The sequence below is a fragment of the Alosa alosa genome, chromosome 16 (assembly GCF_017589495.1).
Source record: "Alosa alosa isolate M-15738 ecotype Scorff River chromosome 16, AALO_Geno_1.1, whole genome shotgun sequence".
In the NCBI taxonomy this organism is placed as follows: Eukaryota; Metazoa; Chordata; class Actinopteri; order Clupeiformes; family Clupeidae; genus Alosa; species Alosa alosa.
Genome location: NC_063204.1, coordinates 32,512,551 through 32,531,736, shown reverse-complemented (window position 1 = coordinate 32,531,736; position 19,186 = coordinate 32,512,551). Strand labels below are relative to the sequence as shown.

General features: G+C 40.6%; 1 long non-coding RNA gene across 1 annotated transcript; it reads right to left on the bottom strand.

Moving 5' to 3' along the window:
• Positions 1-775: 775 nt before the first annotated feature.
• LOC125309603 lies at positions 776-18,492 on the bottom strand. Its single transcript, XR_007196154.1, has 2 exons — positions 18,374-18,492; positions 776-950 (listed from the first exon to the last, which is right to left on the bottom strand). It is a non-coding gene; the product is annotated as an uncharacterized LOC125309603 (long non-coding RNA).
• Positions 18,493-19,186: the final 694 nt, after the last annotated feature.

Genomic DNA, 19,186 nt, shown 5'->3' with positions numbered 1-19,186 from the left:
ATTCTCACCAGGCTATGGTATAACGCTATACATAGGCTAGTGGGCTACCATATGATATACTTACTGATATTAACCATTTTGATTTATAGTAATACTAACACACTCTACATCTCTTTCTTCCCCCTCACCTCACTTGTGAGGTATACTATCACCAGTCATCAGTCATCTGTGTGTTTGGCCCTCATCTCATCTGAAGTCCCATACTGCCCTATCATCGCCTATCCTCCCTGCCCGGATTCCTGGCACAGCCCAGCGACCCACCACTTGCCCTATGACAACTCTGCCCGGATTCATGGCCCGTACAGCCTACCCACACAGCAAAAGGACTCGGCGGCGGATCCGCGTTTATCTAATTTTCAAAAGCCCTTCTGTTCTTGTTGTAGGATAAAATAGGATAAACTAAACTATAGGGTGAAATTCTCAGGCGTAGCCTATGGCTACTACAGCAATAAGCTTAAATCTGCATTGCCTTGTATTTTTAATCTAACAATATTGTCAATAGGCCTAACAGAAAAGATTCAAGTCATGCATTTACTGTACAAAAGTGATAGCTCAATGGAAATATAAAATTGACATTTATGGAAAGTTATAGGTTATAGCCTATTATGTTTTTGTTAGGTTACTACATTCATTTTGTAGTCAAAACCTGATTTAGTGCTTTATATAGGCAGGTCGGTGCAGACATAAAATATGTTATCTATTAGGCTACAACTTCAATGAAATGCTGCGCTGTTTACAGCTAAAGTATCAGAAAATGAATATGAACGACAAGAAGTTCAATAAAAAATATTTTTTAATTCTTATTTCTCTTATTAGCTTAGGCTACTCCGTTTGGAAGGAGGCGGGACGTCTCCTAGTGGCCCGATCTTCTGCCAGGTTGAACCTGATGGCATGCTTTGTGACCTCCTCGTCCGTGGCTGAACGAGTCACTGAGTTTTTCCTCACAGCACCTGTAATGAAACAAACATATATATTTATATATGCCTATGGCAGTGGTTCTCAACCTTTTTTCAGTGATGTGCCCCCTGTGAAATATTGTTTCAGCCAAGTACCCCCTAACCAGCGCACAAGAATTACCGCTATGCTTCAACCACGACTGCATTGTTTGAGTTTTGACAGTGATTGACAGGTGATGGCGGGTGGCATATGACAGGTTGGGTCGAACCATCCTGGTATCAAAGTCAAGTCAAAGTCAAAGTCAGCTTTATTGTCAATTTCTTCACATGTTCCAGACATACAAAGAGATCGAAATTACGTTTCTCACTATCCCACGGTGAAGACAAGACATATTTTACCAATTTAAGTCCACAGACAAACATAACATTCAAGTAAACAAAAAAGTAAGTAAATAAGTAAATAAGAGGGCACATATAATAATGAAAAAAATAAGAGCAGCAAAATTTGGTTGAAATTGTGCATAGACATACTAGTGCAAAGTCAGGCCAATAAAAGGCCTGGGTAGTTCTGTTTGACCTAAGTAAGAAAGAAAGTGGCATAGTGGTGCAAGTTATGTAAGAGGTATGGGGGCACTGGGTTTTTAGGATAATGAAATTGAATAGCCTACTGAAATATAAAATTCATTTTATGAACTATTTTCCTGAAAAATTTATTAAATAATTGTTTTTAAAGTATTTTTGCATGGATTCTACTTTTTAAATATATGTATATTTTAAAATATCACGTACCCCCTGGAGTGCCTTCATGTACCCCCAGGGGTACGCGTACCCCCATTTGAAAACCACTGGCCTATGGCATGTAGCATCCAAAGCCAAATGCTTACACAATACAATATGCTATTGTAATCATTAGGATATAGGTAGGAGATTCAATTAAAAAAGAAACATGACTTACAAAGTTATAAACAGGGCTGTGGATGTTAAAATTACAGGTGGGTACAACTATGAATTTGTGAGTCGGTGATTAAATTGAAAAATGACGCTGCAATGTGGCGAGTGCGCTTAAAACATTGCAAGCCATTTCTTTTTAGGGGCGGTGGTAGTGTAGTGGTTAAGGAGCTGGGCTAGCGTGCTAGTAGCCTGAAAGTTGTCGGTTCAATTCCCGGCTTCCACCGTTGTGCCCTTGAGCAAGGCACTTAACCCCAAGTTGCTCCGGGGACAATGTGATCCCTTGTAATATAGCTGACATATGTAAGTCACTTTGGTCAAGAAGTGTCTGCTAAATGTAATGTAATGTAGAAAAGAGAACCACTTTACAACTCACAATACGTTTGTTGATTGGCTTTTGTTAGCCGAAGAGTAGCCTATCAGAGCAAGGCAACGCAGCTGCCCTGTTCACACAAGCAAATCAATCAGTATCAGGGACTATCGGGTAGACCTGGCAAACTCGATTCCTTTTAAGGATCCGGGTTATTCTGAATCACTCACTAAACTGATCCGGGTGTACGAGTCACTTGAGTCTGTATTGCTAAATCACCAAGGAAATTCTGTCCTACTTCAAGCAGTGCAGTGGGGTGCTTCATTTTTAAGTGCCTTCTCATGTTGGATGTGGATCCTCCATGATTTAAAACCAGTTTTTGCAGTACTTGCATTTAGCCTTCAGAGTTTTGCTCTCCTGGTCGAAGTGCATCCACACATTGTTCATCTTTCTGGTGCTCATGTTCAGAAACTTCTTGAAATTAACCTCCAAATTGTCTTGACACTACTCTCACTTTTCTTGTCACTTCTCTCTGAGGTGTTTTTGGACTTTGGGGTTGGGGACAATAGGTGGGGGATGGGGACTACTAGGGCTACACGATATATCCAAAATCTATCGTTATCGCGATATCAACGCTTGCGATGGACATACCGCAAAGATTACTTAATTTTCGATAAATTGCGATACATTTTCTGTGCCGTGCACATTCTATACAGTCTATGGGGTATTCACATTCTGAATGTCAACATATTTTACCAAACCGATGCGGTCATGCTGCCCTAGAAGCCCGTCCCCTACCAGTTTAGGTGTGTGGTGTTTTAGGTGTTGAGGCGGGAGCTAATGTTGTGATGGCTTAAGATAGTGAGTCGAGCGAGGTAGGTTACAGGGTGAAGAGGAATTGGTGACTAAAAGGAAAAGCATGTCTGTTATATGGAAATATTTTGGTTTTATTAAGGATGACTTGTTACAAACACAGCGCCAAATGCCTCCACCGTGTTAAAATAAACAATTTCTTTCGTTATAGGATCAGAAGATATCCGTCTTTCACTGTAAGACTTGTGTTTCATGATTTGCATTTAGCAAAAGCCCCAGACAGCAGCAGAGAGGTAATCAGGATTCGTTATTTGTAAAAGTTGTTTGACTTCGTTGGACTGTGCGATTGCAACCCCTTACTTTCACTTTCCGCTGCACTTGTAGTCGGCATGCCGGTAGCCTAATAACGTATGATGTGCAGCGTATGAGGTTACAGACTGGGCCAAAGTCCTTTTAGGCAAGTCCCTCCACTCGGCGGCCATATGGCCACGCTTTTTGGGCACTCGTTGGGCATCCATTTCGCATGCGAAAGGCTTCACGACACCAATCTTGCTCCAGTGGCAAGATCACAACGCATGATTGGCACGATGTCTTCACAACACACCATATGATTGGCTCAATGTATTCACATCACACCACATGGTTGGCTCAATGTATTCACATGTCGACGTTTTGCCGAGGAAGGAGTGTGATATTAGTGCTGGGCGGTATACCGGTTCACACCGTATACCGGTGTATATTTTTGTTATGATATGAATTTTTAATATACTGCCATACCAGTACTTATCTTTAGTTAAGGAAAAACATTAAGGAATACTGCATTGAAAAGGATTTAGCCTACCGTCACGAAAATTCTATTGAGATTGTTCAACAGCTGTAACTAGCTGGCTAGTAGGTGATGTCGTTAGTTAGCAACCCACCGAACACAGTGAAGTTTAATAATCTTATCATTCATCTCACTTTAAGAATATTCGCTGAAATTATCCAGGTAGCAAGTATAGCATGTTATAGACGTGCACTGAGCAATACTAGCTGGGCTAGTTAGAAATAATCCACCAAAACAAACTTTTTTGTTAATGTTTTGCCTAGCAAACCGAACCGAAGCTTATGGCAGGCTAAGACATCCACATCAAGTTAACGTTAGCCTACCACTAACGTCATGTAAACCACACAATAACAATACATTTCTGATAGGCCTATTTGACAGAGTAAGCATATTAACAGAGGGGTTTTATTTTAAATTGCATCATTTTCAAAAAAGTATAATTATTGCAAGTTGCACTACTTTTTGTATTGGTTTTATACAAGATGTTTGTGAAATTTGCACAGTAAAAGTTCTGTATTTTGACTGCAATTGTCGTTGCATTCTGATTAGATTCTTCATTAGAATCATGAGTGGCTCTTTGTAAACAGCATCATTTTCTGGGGCCATGCAAAACTGCATTACCACTAGTGTGGAGTTATTCTACATCATGACAGTAAAATAGATCATCCTTAGTCAATGTACTGCAGCAATTCCTCTCTCAACCTGTAGAAAATATTGTGAACATCTGATTATGCATGGTAAAAAAAATACCGTCATATATCGTGAAACCGTAAGAATTTTGAAAAATACTCAATGTACTGCAGTAATTCCTCTCTCAACCTGTAGAAAATATTGTGAACATCTGATTATGCATCGTAAAAAAAATACCGTGAAACCGTAAGAATTTTGAAAAATACTGTGATATACATTTTTGGTCATACCGCCCAGCACTATGTGATGTGTAGTAACGGCAAACTAGCCCCATGCATTTCTATGGAGGATTTTTTGAGTGCTGTCTCTCCTCATTAGAAAGTCTCTGACTGGGCTACTTAAGATTTTAGATGAGTGACTGCCGCGATATACCTTAACCCTCTATACCCCGTAGCGGCCGTCGACGGCCGTTCTGTATTCTCCTGTAACGGCCGCGGCCGGCCGCAATTCTTAAAGAGACATCTGCTACAGTATAACCTTCATACATGAAATAATACAGCGTTAGTGGATAAATAAACACCAGACTTTTATTTTGACACACTTAAATGGCTAGGTCGCTATTGACATTTCTCCGGTATTTTTGAGTTTAGCCTGTTGACTGACCGGCTGAGGACTTACGGTGCCTCTGGAGTTATGACTTCTAACAAGCGTCCGCGTCTTTTCTCATTAGATGAGATGGTATTGATGTGCATCCACCATGTTTTGATGTAAGTGACGATCATATTGATGTAAGAAAATGACAAAATAAAAACATGAAAGTGTAATAAATTTAACGTTAGCATCCTCCCGTTTGTCATGACTGACTTAGCTGCCTCTCTGGCATAAAAAAAATTGTATGGCTGTCACTGTGAAAGTCAGTTTGAGTTTAGCTAGCACCAGCAAAATATAGGCATAATTCAATGATGGGTCATGGCCTAATTAACAATAAAGTTTATGATAAACCCATGCCAGGTTTATTTGCAGTTATATCTTAACACATAACATTAACATTACCCCTTTCTGGCATGTACAGTAAAGCTAACATTATCGTTATCCCACTTACAGATAGTTATTGCAAACTACTACTTATGTATGTCTCTCTAAATGAGTTTTGTTGACTAATAACCAAAGCGGGAACCACCGTTGTGTTTTCTGCTTATGGATGTCAGGAAAATGTATTTGTATACAAGTAGGCCAATGTCTAGTCATCTTCGTGATTACAAAAAAGCCTGCTAATTTGCTACCTTCACTGATGTAACGTTAACGTTAGTCTGAGACTCGTAATGTTAGCACAGGATAGGTTGAAGGTTAGTGAACGAGTGCAACAGGTTCATTATCATCAACTGATCAAGTTTAGATAAATTATATAACATGATGTGCATATAAAACAAAACGTAAATCCATGTCAGGATTAACAGTCCCTGTTGTTGGTGACATGCTTATCAAATGGGTCACGATTTCATACACGCTATGCTTCATGGCCCTACGTTAGTTCATATCATCATTTTTTTTTTTTTAGCTGTAAGGCTCACTGTCCAGCTAAATCCCAAATAAGTGCAAGATATGCCAGTCTATTTCAATGAAATCAGTACTCATATAGTATCGTGTTTCCCAGCTTCTAATACAGAAATATGTGAACCATATTTATAACTTTTGTTAGTGAAAACTTTGAGACTGTAAGTGAGTAGGCCTATGGCTGTCTATGGGAAACATGAATATATAATTTTTAATGGATCATATATCATTTGAAAGAGCAATTTCTAATCTTACAATTGACACTTTTCATTAGATTTTTAGTTATTCTTGGTTATTTAAAATGTTTCTCAAATTGCCCTTTTCTCTTAGAATTCCCAGGAATCTGAAGCATTGTTGTAGAATTCCACTGGGGTATAGAGGGTTAAGTATCTTTTTTGCTAGGCCCAGCGAAGGCTGGCAATGTGGAATATTCCGCTGGTTGGTGCACAAGTGTTCAGATTGGGTGTCTACCCGTCTTTTACAAGGATTTTCTTGGAGCAGATCTTTCACACAACTTCAATAGCGTAGGTCTCTTAGCTGTCCACTTTCATCAGGCCATATATAACCTAGGCTACATAATGTTTTATATTGTTTATGTAGAGTATTATACATTTATTTCTGTACATTTACCCCAACCCTACAGTCTATGCTTGCAGCAAGTAGAATGTAGAAAAAATTAAATATTTAAATATCGCAAGTTATATCGTTATCGCAGTACTCAATAATGTTATTGCATATCGCATGTTTTCCTAATATTGTGCAGCCCGGGATCATCCCTATGTTCCCCGCTCGGGGTTAGGGTTAGGGCTAACCCTATGACGTCAATTTCCGCCATGATGGATTTTCCGCCATATTGGATTTTATCGAAAGTGAAACTAAAGTTTCACGCCTCACATAGTTTGTCCGATTTTAACGAAAGTTAGTACATATGATCTTCAGACCAATCCGCACAAAAGTTATCGATTTTCGTCTTCGGAACTAAAACCGTTCACCCGTAACAGCCAATCGAAATATGCGGCGAAGCCGCCAAACAGGAAGTGAGCTCATATCTCAGCAACCCTTTCATCTGTCATAACCAAACTTAGTACATGGACTTACATCCCCATCTGTAGGGCACTCAAAAAAATCTGGTGACCTTTGACCTCTAGGGGGCGCTGTAATTAGCGAAAATGCATTTTGGCCTGTAGCTGTTGATGTGTTTGGAATTAAAACATACTAGTGGTGTCTGGTAGTACTTTTGGAAGTCCTTAGGCTGACCCAGGTCAACTTGTGATGTCAACATAATTGATTCAGCCGCCATATTGGATTTAATCAAAAACACTAAAACGTTTTCACAGGTCACAAATTTCATCTGATTTTCACCAAAATTGGCAAAAACCATCTATCAGTGTTTAATTAATTAACCACTATCAGTGTTTAATTTTCTGGAATGATTGACAAAAGCATTCACCTGTGACAGCCAATCGAAATTGGTGGTGAAGCCGCCAAACAGGAAATGACCTTGTAACTCAGCCAATCTTGGGTTATTTGGCATGGAACTTGCTGTGACTGCTTAATGCTATATACCTGATGCAACCACATTGAGTTACATGGCAAATTTGGACTGCTGAACTGACTGCTTGGCCCCCACATTGCTGCTTGCAGCTATATTTGGGGGGCCAAGCAGCGAAGCTGCGAGGCAACCCATAGTGATTCTATTTGTTCTTATTATTGGGGGCCAAGCAGCTTAAGCTCTTGAGGCAACCCATAGTGATTCTAATGTATTCTTATTATTATAACGAAACGCTCATTTGCCATTGAACCATCCAGTAAAAAGTTGAGAAATTTGGCACATTGATTCGTTACAGGCATATGTTTAATTTCAGAAAGTTTGATGTCTGCACCTGGAGTGCTCTAGCGCCACCAACATTTAAAATGTTGTATTACATCTATGCACTTACCATACACCACATTTTGAACATTAAGGTATATTTGGAATCCTTGGATGAGACCGAACTCGACGCACCCCATGACGTCAATTTCCGCCATGTTGGATCACTAGGTGGCGCTATTATCACAGGAAGTGGGCTCATATTTCAGCAATGCTTTCACGTATTGAAACCAAATCTAAATTTGGTGACCTTCAACCACTAGGGCGGCGCTAGAGTAACAGAAGATTAGGTCATATCTCAGCAATGCTTTCACATGTCAAAACCAATCTTGGTTCATGGACTCAGGACGAAACCCTAAGGACACACAAAAAATTTTGCAACCTTTGACCACTAGGGCGATTGACGTCAATTTCCGCCATGTTGGATCTTCCGCCATATTGTATTTCATCAAAAACACTTAAAAGGCATCAAAGGTCACAAAGTTTGTCCGATTTTCACGAAACTTGACGCAGATGATCTTCAGACCATGACTCATAAATGCATTGCTTTTTGGAGCCATATTCAAAACCCATCACCCGTCATTACCAATCAAGCTTGGCGGAGAAGCCGCCAAACAGGAAGTGAAGTGATCTCAGCAAGGCTTTCGCGTATCAACACCAATCTCAGTACATAGTCTCAGGACCCAATTAGGAGGAGGCTCAATATATTTGATGACTTTTGAGCTATAGGTGGTGCTATAATTAGCAAAATTACGTTTTAACCTGTAACGGGTCATATGTTTGGAATTAAAACATATTAGTGATATCTGTTAATACCTTGAGAGGTCCTTAGGCCGACACATGCCAACATGTGACGTCAACATAATTGATTCGGCCTCCATATTGGATTTCACCAAAAACATTTAAAAGGCATCAAAGGTTACAAAGTTTGTCCGATTTTCACGAAACTTGACGCAGATGATCGTCAGACCATGACTCATAAACGCATTGCTTTTTGGAGACATATTCAAAACCGGTTGCCTGTGACGACCAATCACGTTTGGTGGCGAAGCCGCCAAACAGGAAGTGAAGTGATCTCCGCAAGGCTTTCGCGTATCAACACCAAACTCAGTACAGCGTCTCAGGACCCAATTAGGAGGAGGCTCAATAAATTTGATGACTTGACCTATAGGTGGCGCTATAATCACAAGAAGTGGGCTCATATTTCAGCAATGCTTTCACATATTGAAACCAAACTTAGTATTTGGACTTGGGACCTCATCCTGAGGACAGACAATAATTTTAGCAACCTTTGACCAGTAGGGGTGCTATAATTTGCAAAACTTTCTCGTATCGACACCAAACATGGTATGTGGACTCGTGACTACAACCTGAGGACGCACAATTAATTTGGTGATGTTTGAGGCATGCGTATGTGTAGGGGGCTATTGGGGGGTGTGGGAGAGGAGGTTTATCTGTGTATATGTGTGTGTGTGGGATGGGGGGTTAATTGGGTGTTTGTATAATGTAACATTGGGTTGCCATGACAACTCCTGCTAACTGCTTGGCCCCCACATTGCTGCTTGCAGCTATATTTAGGGTCCGACCCCCGAAGGGCGCAAGGCCCTGTTGTTTTTGTAAGGATTATTATTATTATTATTATTAGGGCCCGAGCACCGAAGGGCGCAAGGCCCTATTGTTTTGGTAAGGATTATTATTAAGGCCCGAGCAACGAAGGGCGCTAGGCCCTATTGTTTTTGTAAGGATTATTATTATTATTGAGTATTATTGTTATTCTACTTTTTTGCTTTCCTGTTTTTGAGGTGGTTAACATGGTCGAAAACTCTTGAAATTTGGCACACACGCCAGGTGTCACGATCGCAGTTAGGTACAAGAGCTTGACCACGGGCCCAAAGCCCAGGGACTAAGCGCCCCTTAGGTGACTGATCCCGTGGTTGGCAAATATTTTGAGGTGGTTAACATAATCGAAAAGTCTTGAAATTTGGCACACACATCAGGTGTCACACAAAGCAGCTAGGTAAAAAAGCTTGGCCCCAGGTATGGCCCATAGACTCGCTAGAAGCCCCCCTTCCTTAGATGACTGATCCCGTGGTGGGCATATACTTTCAGCTACAAACACCAAATTTGGTAGGTGTGTGTATCTCCCCAAGATGAACAACTTTCGTATGTACAATGCATTAGCCACGCCCAACAGGAAGTGAGGTATTTGGGATTTTGTGCAGACTAATATGTGATGAAATATGTTATGAATCATGATGCCAAAAGAGGTGCTTCCCATGGGTGAAAACGCATGAAATTTGGCACACACATCAAGTGATACAGTGAATAGACAGGGATAAAAGCTTGGCACCGGGCGTTGCCCAGGAACTCCATAGCGCCCCCTTATGTCACTGTGACTTGTGGTTGGCATATAGTTTTAGATACACACACCAAATTTGGTGGGTGTATGTAACTTCCAAAAACAAACAACTTATGTATTAACATGCCATTAAACACGCCCACAGGAAGTGAGGTAATTTTACAGGTCATTGAAGACCATGTTAATGATAATATTCACATGCCCATAATGCATGTTTAGCATAGCGCCACCAACTGGCAACAGAAAGAATGGCAATTATGCTGATTTCACATGATCAATTTGAACATACTCCTCCTAGACGGTTTGTCAGATTCATTTGAAATTTGGCAAACATTACGCCAAGATGTCACTGATGTTAAATTGTGAAGGGATTTTTGATATGTTATATATTTTATATGATTTTAATATCTCACCACATAAACAGGAAATGTGTCATAAATCACAGTGCATTGAATGAATGGTCTGAAACTTCTCAGGTTAATAGATATCATGATTGTGATGATATCCAGACACCCAATGGGCCTGCCTGACATAGCGCCACCTGGCCAAGCAGGAAATGTCCCAGAAATGGACAATGCCTTAAGTGATTGATCTGAAACTTTATAAAATATCAGATATCATTATTGTGATGATATTCACATTCGTAATTCACAGGCCTAGCATAGCGCCACCATCTGGCCAAGCAGGAAATGTGCCAGAAATGCTCTATGCTTTGAATAAATGGTCTGAACCTTTCTCATGTTAATAGATATTATAATTATGATGATATCCAGACACCCAATGGCATAGCGCCACCACCTGGTCAAGCAGGAAATGTGCCAGAAAATGGACAATGCCTTAAGTGATTGATCTGAAAGTTTACAAAAGATTTGGATATCATTATTGTGATGATATTCACATGTGTAATTTCCATGCCTAACATAGTGCCACCATCTGGCCAACCAAAAAGTGTATCAGAAATGTTCTTTGCTTAAAATGAATAATCTGAAATTTCTCAGGTTAATATATATTATGATTATGATGACACCCAATGGGCCTGCCTTGTATTGCGCCCCCACCTGGCCAAGCAAGTACATGTGCAGAAAATAAAATACAAAAACAAATAGCACACGCATCAAATATACATTTCACAAATGCACGACGTCGGTGCTTTGTTGGATTCCGACATGTCACCGGTTGCGGCCTGCAGGTGCTCGGGCCCGCCATTGCCACTTGCGGCTATATTTATGCATTATAATGCGAATTTCGTTTTTAATTATTAATTTATTATTACAAAAACCATAACCGTGAGAAGCAACCACATTTTACTAGACAGTAACTGTTACAATTGTGGTGCTCACCGTTGTCTGAACCGTCAGTCGCTGGGTGCATTTCTTTATGTTCATCCATCACTTCTTTTTCTGGGTCCTCAGACTGCATTTCACCTTCATCAATCTCTCCAACTCCAGGTTGAACATAACTCCCGCCGGTTGGGTCATGACTGGATAGCAACAGGCTCTGTGCGTTATCTGACCTAGTCCTTTTGTGTTTTTTTCTCCCAAACTCCATTTTTGAAATAGCGCTTTCTGTGGTCATAATACTGTGAATTAGAGAGTTCAGTGTTGCAATGTTCACAGAAGCGCCGAGGTCTTTTCTTCAGTCTTAGGACTTCCATCTTTCAACTGACAGCTTCATAGGCGGGCACACCGGTCTTGTTATAGACGCCAGCTGGTCTCATGAAGTCCTTCCAGATAACAATGACCTCGTATGTGATTGAGGAGCCTGACGAGCCTTCACTCCTCGGGTCCAATCACGCAGGAGGTCATGGGCATGACGATACAGCAGTACTTGCAAGACCAGCATATAAATAGACATGTTTGTGTTACTATACTCAGAAGAACTTTATCTCCAGTTCCTGTGTTTGGATTTTGCTGGTTCGTGATCAATGGCTGGACGACGTCTCGCGTTCAACTCGCCTTCAACTCCTCTTGGACGTGATCCACAACTTTCAGACAGTCCGCAGACTGACGAGAAGAAACTGCTGATTGCTATCAGTGGACTGTCTCGTCAGCTTAATCAACATACTGCCGATATGAATGAGCGGTTCACTCAACTGCAGAAATCTGTAAACTCCAGGTTGCTGTCCATAGAGGACAAGTTGGTGGCTCTGGAGTTGAACAACTGTGCGGGAGAGACTAACTCCAAGAAGAGAAGACGGGTGCACAATCCCAAGATTGCAGTAAGAATATGTTCGATGACTGCTAGCTAAGCTAAAAGTAGCCTAGCCTAAAACCAAAGCTAAGAGTACCCTTGCAAAAGAACAAGCTTTATTAAAGTGTACTTTTTTGTCATTTACAGGAAGCAGTACGCCGTCTTCACAACTCGGAGACAAATTGCGGGCGCTAAGAACCGGAGCAAGGATAAGATTTAAAGAATATGCTTTCATTCTGCGGTATAAGGAAATAGATACGTATAGATACCATAGGATAGATACCGATCATAACTGTACATTTTGTACATTACATGTGTTGTGTCCATACGCAGTGCATCGCACAGTACTGATGCATTGTTTTTTTACATCTGCTGGAATCGAGACAGAGTGTGCTAGCAGATGACGAGGTGGAACTCTGGAAGTCCGCCACCGAGACCCATGTCTGGACCTAAGAAGATGGCGCTTGTTGGCGGGTCTCTGGACGGATTGTACGGTCGCCGTCATTTCGTAAGCCGGAGCTCTCTGAACTCTGTGCGAAGCTGCAGTCCTGGTTAGAGGCGACGCCGAAGTACAGAGCCACGCACAATCGGTGTCTGCACAACGGACCTGCCTCGGAAAGAACGCCGCCAGTTACCTACAACCCTGAGGAGGCAAACGGACAGTTCACGGAGTTGTAGTTTTTGGATCATCCTCTACCCATGTGTGGGCAGATCCTCGCTTTCTATATAGTCGTGTTTGTTTTAATAAAGCTCTTTCTTTGCATAAACATGTTCCTGGCAAATGTTCATTTCCTCTATAAATTCATTCATGTCCTTGATGGTAGCCTAATAATAGTGTAGTAGCCTACATAGGATAACATGAATATACAGCATTATATATATATATATATATATATATATATATATATATATATATATATATATATATATATATATATATATATATATATATATATATATACATATATACACACACACACATTATTATTGGTGATCTGCCAACCAATCACGCGTGATTTTTCTTGTTTGAAAGTAGTGGTTTCATCCAATACTGAGGGCCTGTCCACACAGAGACGCTTTTTAGGTTAAACGCAGAGGTTTTGCTTCGTCTTTGCCGTTTCGGGCAGTGCGTTTACAGGATTCGTTTGGACGCTCGGCCCTTTCTTGAAACCTGGTCCCAGACTGGAAAAATCGGAAACCGTAGCCCGTTTGAATTCGTTTAGACAGCGAAACCGCATATCCTGCTTGCGTATCGATGATGTCATCGCCACACCTCAGCTGCCCTGGAGTTGCACTTATAGTATTGCCTAACAATACTAGTTTTCATACATGACATTAACTACCATTACACTGTGAAGATAAATATCACAACTGAAAGGCGCAGCCGATAGCTTATGACTTGGTGGACTGAACACTGTTTTTTCCCAGTGTTTTTTGCATTCTAGCTACTGTCAGTGACGCGAGAGAACTTAAGTTATTAGGAAAGTGCGGTGCAAGTTTAGGCTACATTAATTTGTGCGTAGTGCCAATGTCATTCATTTATTTTACATGTCTTACAACATATATACATGCATTCACAGTCGAAAGGAAATCAGATATAAGCATACAAAGACGCTTTTAGAACTCACGCTTAAGCCGATGGTAGCACACTGAATGCAAATGCGCCACTTGATGCAGGCAAAAAAGTATTGACTGTTACTAACAAAGGTTTTCTAGCAATATTATAAATGTGGCGACAGAATAGCCTACAACTTGGGTAAGCCTTTGTGTTTAGTAGCCTAATTAAGTGATAGCCAAAACTAATGTGAATCATGGACTATCCTACAACCAAAGAAAGTAAAGGTGATTAGTAGGCCTACCATGCGTAGCCAAATAAAGGACGGACTGCACCCTTCACAAACCGTGAAAATAAAGTGTATTAGTTTTACAGTTGACAGTTCACCATCAGTCCACACAAAACAATTCTGGTTTCCGCACTAGCCATTTCGTCCGTAGCCTATTCTGTCTGTTTGTAAAGCGCAAGTTTTGGTCAATTTCTGTAAAGAAACAGTGCCACCTATAGGCCTGTGGTATGAAGTAACGGTTGAGTCGCGGTTGAGATGGATCCTTTGGACGAAATATTCTTGATACACGGTTCCAGGGTAGACGGAGGAAAAAAAGATCGGTCTGGTACGTGTGGGCTAGGCCTGAGTAAGGATATTCAAGCCAGGCCTGGCCAGCCGCGGTTTCGCTGCATTCATATGCTAATTAGGGCCATTAGCACTCTGAAAGCTCTCCACATACGTCATTGTCCGGTTCCGACAATTTGTGGCACAGACAAACGGCGACAAGCGCGGGTTGCAAATTGTCGTCAACTACCGAAAATGAGAGAGATCTCCGGTCGTTTACGGGGGCGAAAATCACACTTTTCATGCAGTGCTCTCCGCTGGCTAATGACTTCAGGGATTGTTTGGGGCACGGTGGTGTGAAGTAACCTGCAGCTGGTTTCTGAGCACACACACTCACAGACACAGACACACACACAATCTGCATTCTCCACCAAAAGCGTGTTTTTTTTTTGCCGAGAACGTTAATTGCCAGAGTTGTGAACTGCGTACCACCTACTCGAAGGGAAAATCTCTCCCAGCTGTGACCCTTTGATATGGCGTCATCAGACAATGCATCTTAAATGTGGTAGTGCTCCATCCACCTTTTCATGTAGGTACCTAGATGGTGTAGTACAAGTCCTCTATTTGTGTTCTCTACATGTGTGGCAATCCTCAGAAACCTTATATGTGAGTTTGTGTTGTCTAAACAAACCTGAAAAGTGTCTTAGAGGCCTTAACCAGCCCTAAAAAGAGCTGCGTGTTGTAATTATCCAGGCTTAGAAAACACTGGATAGAGAAACTGTACTGTAGATTGATTTACTGATTATGTGTTTGTTTCACATGGCCATGCTGATCAAAATCATTTGTTATTTTACAAACTCGTAAGAATTTGTCCTGAAACTCTCCAGACTAATGTTGAGCTTGTTTAAATGGTCTGTTTATTTGTCTATTTTGTTTTCATAAATGAAACATTGCTAGTTTTGAAATTACAGCCTGTCTCAGTGCACCATAAGGTGTCAAGCAGTGTAACAAATGTTAGTGATTAATGTGTAATAATGTTATTTTGTTTTTTTATGAACTGTAAAATAATAAAATGTGTTTGAATTATTTGTTTGCTCTGTAAATATTGTCAAAAGCATCTATGAAAAACCATGGCATTTAGCCTACTTTCATACACTTACAAACAACTATACAAAATGGTAGGAACCACTAAAACTCCCTAAATTTAGATTGATTGTATGTTTGCTGTTTTGTAAGAATTAAAATCACTGAATACTTTGCTATAGCCTGCACAATTGAATTTGCCATGTTAAACTGGTATAGCATTCAGGATGTGTGCTTGCTTATATCCATTCAGACTTGCTAGGATGTGTTACATCAAATCGTTAGCTAATAGGACTTGCATTTCACATGTGCGAAGTGCTGCTGTGCTGTCAAATGACAGCCTTTTGAAGGTAAGATGATGGTGATCAGCCAGCACATATTTATACACCTAACTGATGACGTATACTGGAATAAAGTGTATTTTAGACATAAAGATTTCCAGCAGATGTAGAACTAAAATGCATCTTGACTGAAATAGCGCCGACATTTGTGAGATCAAAATAAGACGTTCTAAATGGAACGCGATCATATTTAAGACATTAAGATCTCCAGTAGATGTAGAACTACGACACGCATTGACAGTGAGATGCCGCCGCTGTTTGTAAGATCAAAATAAGACGTTCTAAATGGAACGCGATGTAATTAAGCTGTTCAGATCTTTTCCAGGCGTCTTGGAGACGTATGTGTGCTGACTGGGTATATATTTGTTTGTTTATATTGTTAACCATTAATCACAGTGTAATCTTTGTTGTATATATATATATAGAGTTTTAGATTAATTTAGATAGCGTATAGTATTAGATAGTGTTATCATAACACCCCCAATTATCAGTATAGTATAAGTATATATACTTTTTTGATCCCGTGAGGGAAATTTGGTCTCTGCATTTAACCCAATCGGTGAATTAGTGAAACTCAAACAGCACACAGTGAACACACAGTGAGGTGAAGCACACACTAATCCCAGCGCAGTGAGCTGCCTGCTACAACGGCGGCGCTCGGGGAGCAGTGAGGGGTTAGGTGCCTTGCTCAAGGGCACCTCAGCCATGGCCCACTGGTCGGGGCTCGAACCGGCAACCCTCCGGTTACAAGTCCAGAGTGCTAACCAGTGGGCCACAGCTGCCCCTATCACCACTTTTGAACAACGATGTTTTTTAACACTTCAAAATAACTTTTGCTAAATTAACCTGACATTTTTCAGTAGCCATAGGTGTGTAGATTTGAACAAAATCTGGTTTGTTTGTTAACGGGAGCATTTTCTGCCTGAAATATCCGATTTTGTTTACCAAGCTCGGAGTTATAGTGCTGGCCTGATGGGTCGCCTATTTACACCGTTTCAACGGCACATGAACGGTTAGACCGAGAATTCTCGTCGTGAAATTAAAATTCCACTGGAGCTCCAAGCGGTTGTGTACACGCAGCCTTACAACACTGTCTACAGCTCTGAGTCACGGTAAAATGTCATTTTTGGTACATAGCTAATTTAGATACACCTATGTGGGTGGTTGCGTTTCTTTAGGAGTCTGCTGTCTTGGTTTGTATAGAAATTAATATTAAGTGACACATACACGCAAGACGGTGGAAATACGGGACTGACGGTAATAGGGGAAGTTCCGATATATAGTTTAAGCAATTTTTTCCTTCCTTGAGCTGTTGAAAAGGTAAGTTTAAGTGTAATGATAGTGACTACAATGTTAAAAAGTCACTTTAGTGTGCTAACGTTAACGCTAGCATGCTAACGTTATTAGCCAACGGCAACCGCGACAACCTAGAACATTTGCTGCGCGAGCACCTTTGATCTCCATTGATAATGTCAACAACTTCACCTCTCGTTAACGTTATCAAATAACACGACATGTACATAATGTCATGACGAATATGGGCTATTTTTGTACCAACGCCATCAGCTATGGCAAACGTTAACTCTGAGTTGATTAGACTTGATATCTAACGTTAACAAAGTTAAGTTAACGTTTAAAGTTACAGTCCTCACTAGCAATGCAACATAACACATGACATGTAAATAAATGTCATGAATATATAAGTCAAGTTAACTATTGAAGGCCTAACGTTAAGTTACATTTCCGACGGGTATTTTGTGTATCAAGTTAATAGCACTAACGTTAACGTTACTAGAATTGAGACCTTGAATTTCCCCTTGGGATATAGAATGCTATGATTGGCTATTAGGCTACATTAACGTTGGCTGACGAACTTTAATCAAAACATGCTATAGTTGGCCTACATGTACTACCTTATCATTAAAGAATAAATGTCCGTTAACACAGCGAAAATGCGCGAGGCATAAGAGTTAGCCAGGAATCGTTTGATTCAAAGTTCGTGACAGTTTAGCTAACGTTACAGCAGTTAACACCGCAGTCTAAGGTTTCCTCCCCAAGGCAATTGTCGATAAAATATGACCGATTACATGTTTACACATTTGTTCCGTTTGCTATACTACGGTATTACTATACCAATATTACTACGAATATCATTCATAATATTGGTAACGTTATTTAGTACAATTTATTTCTAAGAGAGAACGTTATTGAGTGATGTCAGGATGGCGCGCTGCGTTCCTTACTAAATACCCGGGAAACTGTCAAAGCTAATGAAGCCCATGCTTAAACTCATCTGACTATACTACTAAAACAAATTTAAGTCATTAAAAGGGTGATTCGCTACGGGAAATCGACCCGTGGACATGTCGGTCCATTCTACATAATATTGTACCAAATACTGCGACTCAATTCTTTATATTACGCTTAGGAAACAATTCTGCTAACCTTGCTATGCCACGTGAAAATCCATCCACCACCAACAGCATCCTTATCCATCCATCTGGCAAATCCGCGGCGCAGCATCTAAGCGCTGTGCTGCTCTCCCTCCGTTTTAAAGGCATTGAACCGGAAGTGAATTACAGGCAGCCCCTGGCTTTTAACCAATCTGAGCGCTGTTGATTAAATACGTTGTTGGCATAGGCCTTATAAGAATGCATAGGCTTTTTTCGACGTGGAGGGACTTGGGCAATACCATTTTAATATATTACAAAACTAGAAATCACGTTATTTAATGTTAACACTTAAATTCATCCTAATTTCACTGTGTCATATTAAATGTAATTGTCAATCGTTGCCACACTATGCCATTGAAACTAATTTTGTGTTTGTTTTTTCCCTTCAATTTGTATATGGGACACTGAAGACCATTTCAAGCTCACAGTAAAGGTATCAGCCTAATTTCTTTTTCAATAGTGGCCAATACACACAAAAATGGCCTCTTATTGGAGTAAAAGAAGGCGAGTCTTGTCAAAGAAGCAAGGGAGACAGAGAATGAGATTTAGCAGCAATTTAATGTGACAATTAGTCAGGCCGAAAAGGTTCCGCTTAGTGAAAGCTCATCACATCTACCAACACAGTACAAACAGTGGTGTCAGTGACAGTACAGACAGCGAAGATTTTAGTGAGTCATCCAGCTCTGATGAAAGTGATCCTGGGGAGATGAGTCTACGAGAGAAACTTAAGCAATGGGCATCGACTTTTGGCATTAATCTTGTTGCAGTTACTGCTCTTCTGTCAATATTGACAGTATACCACCCA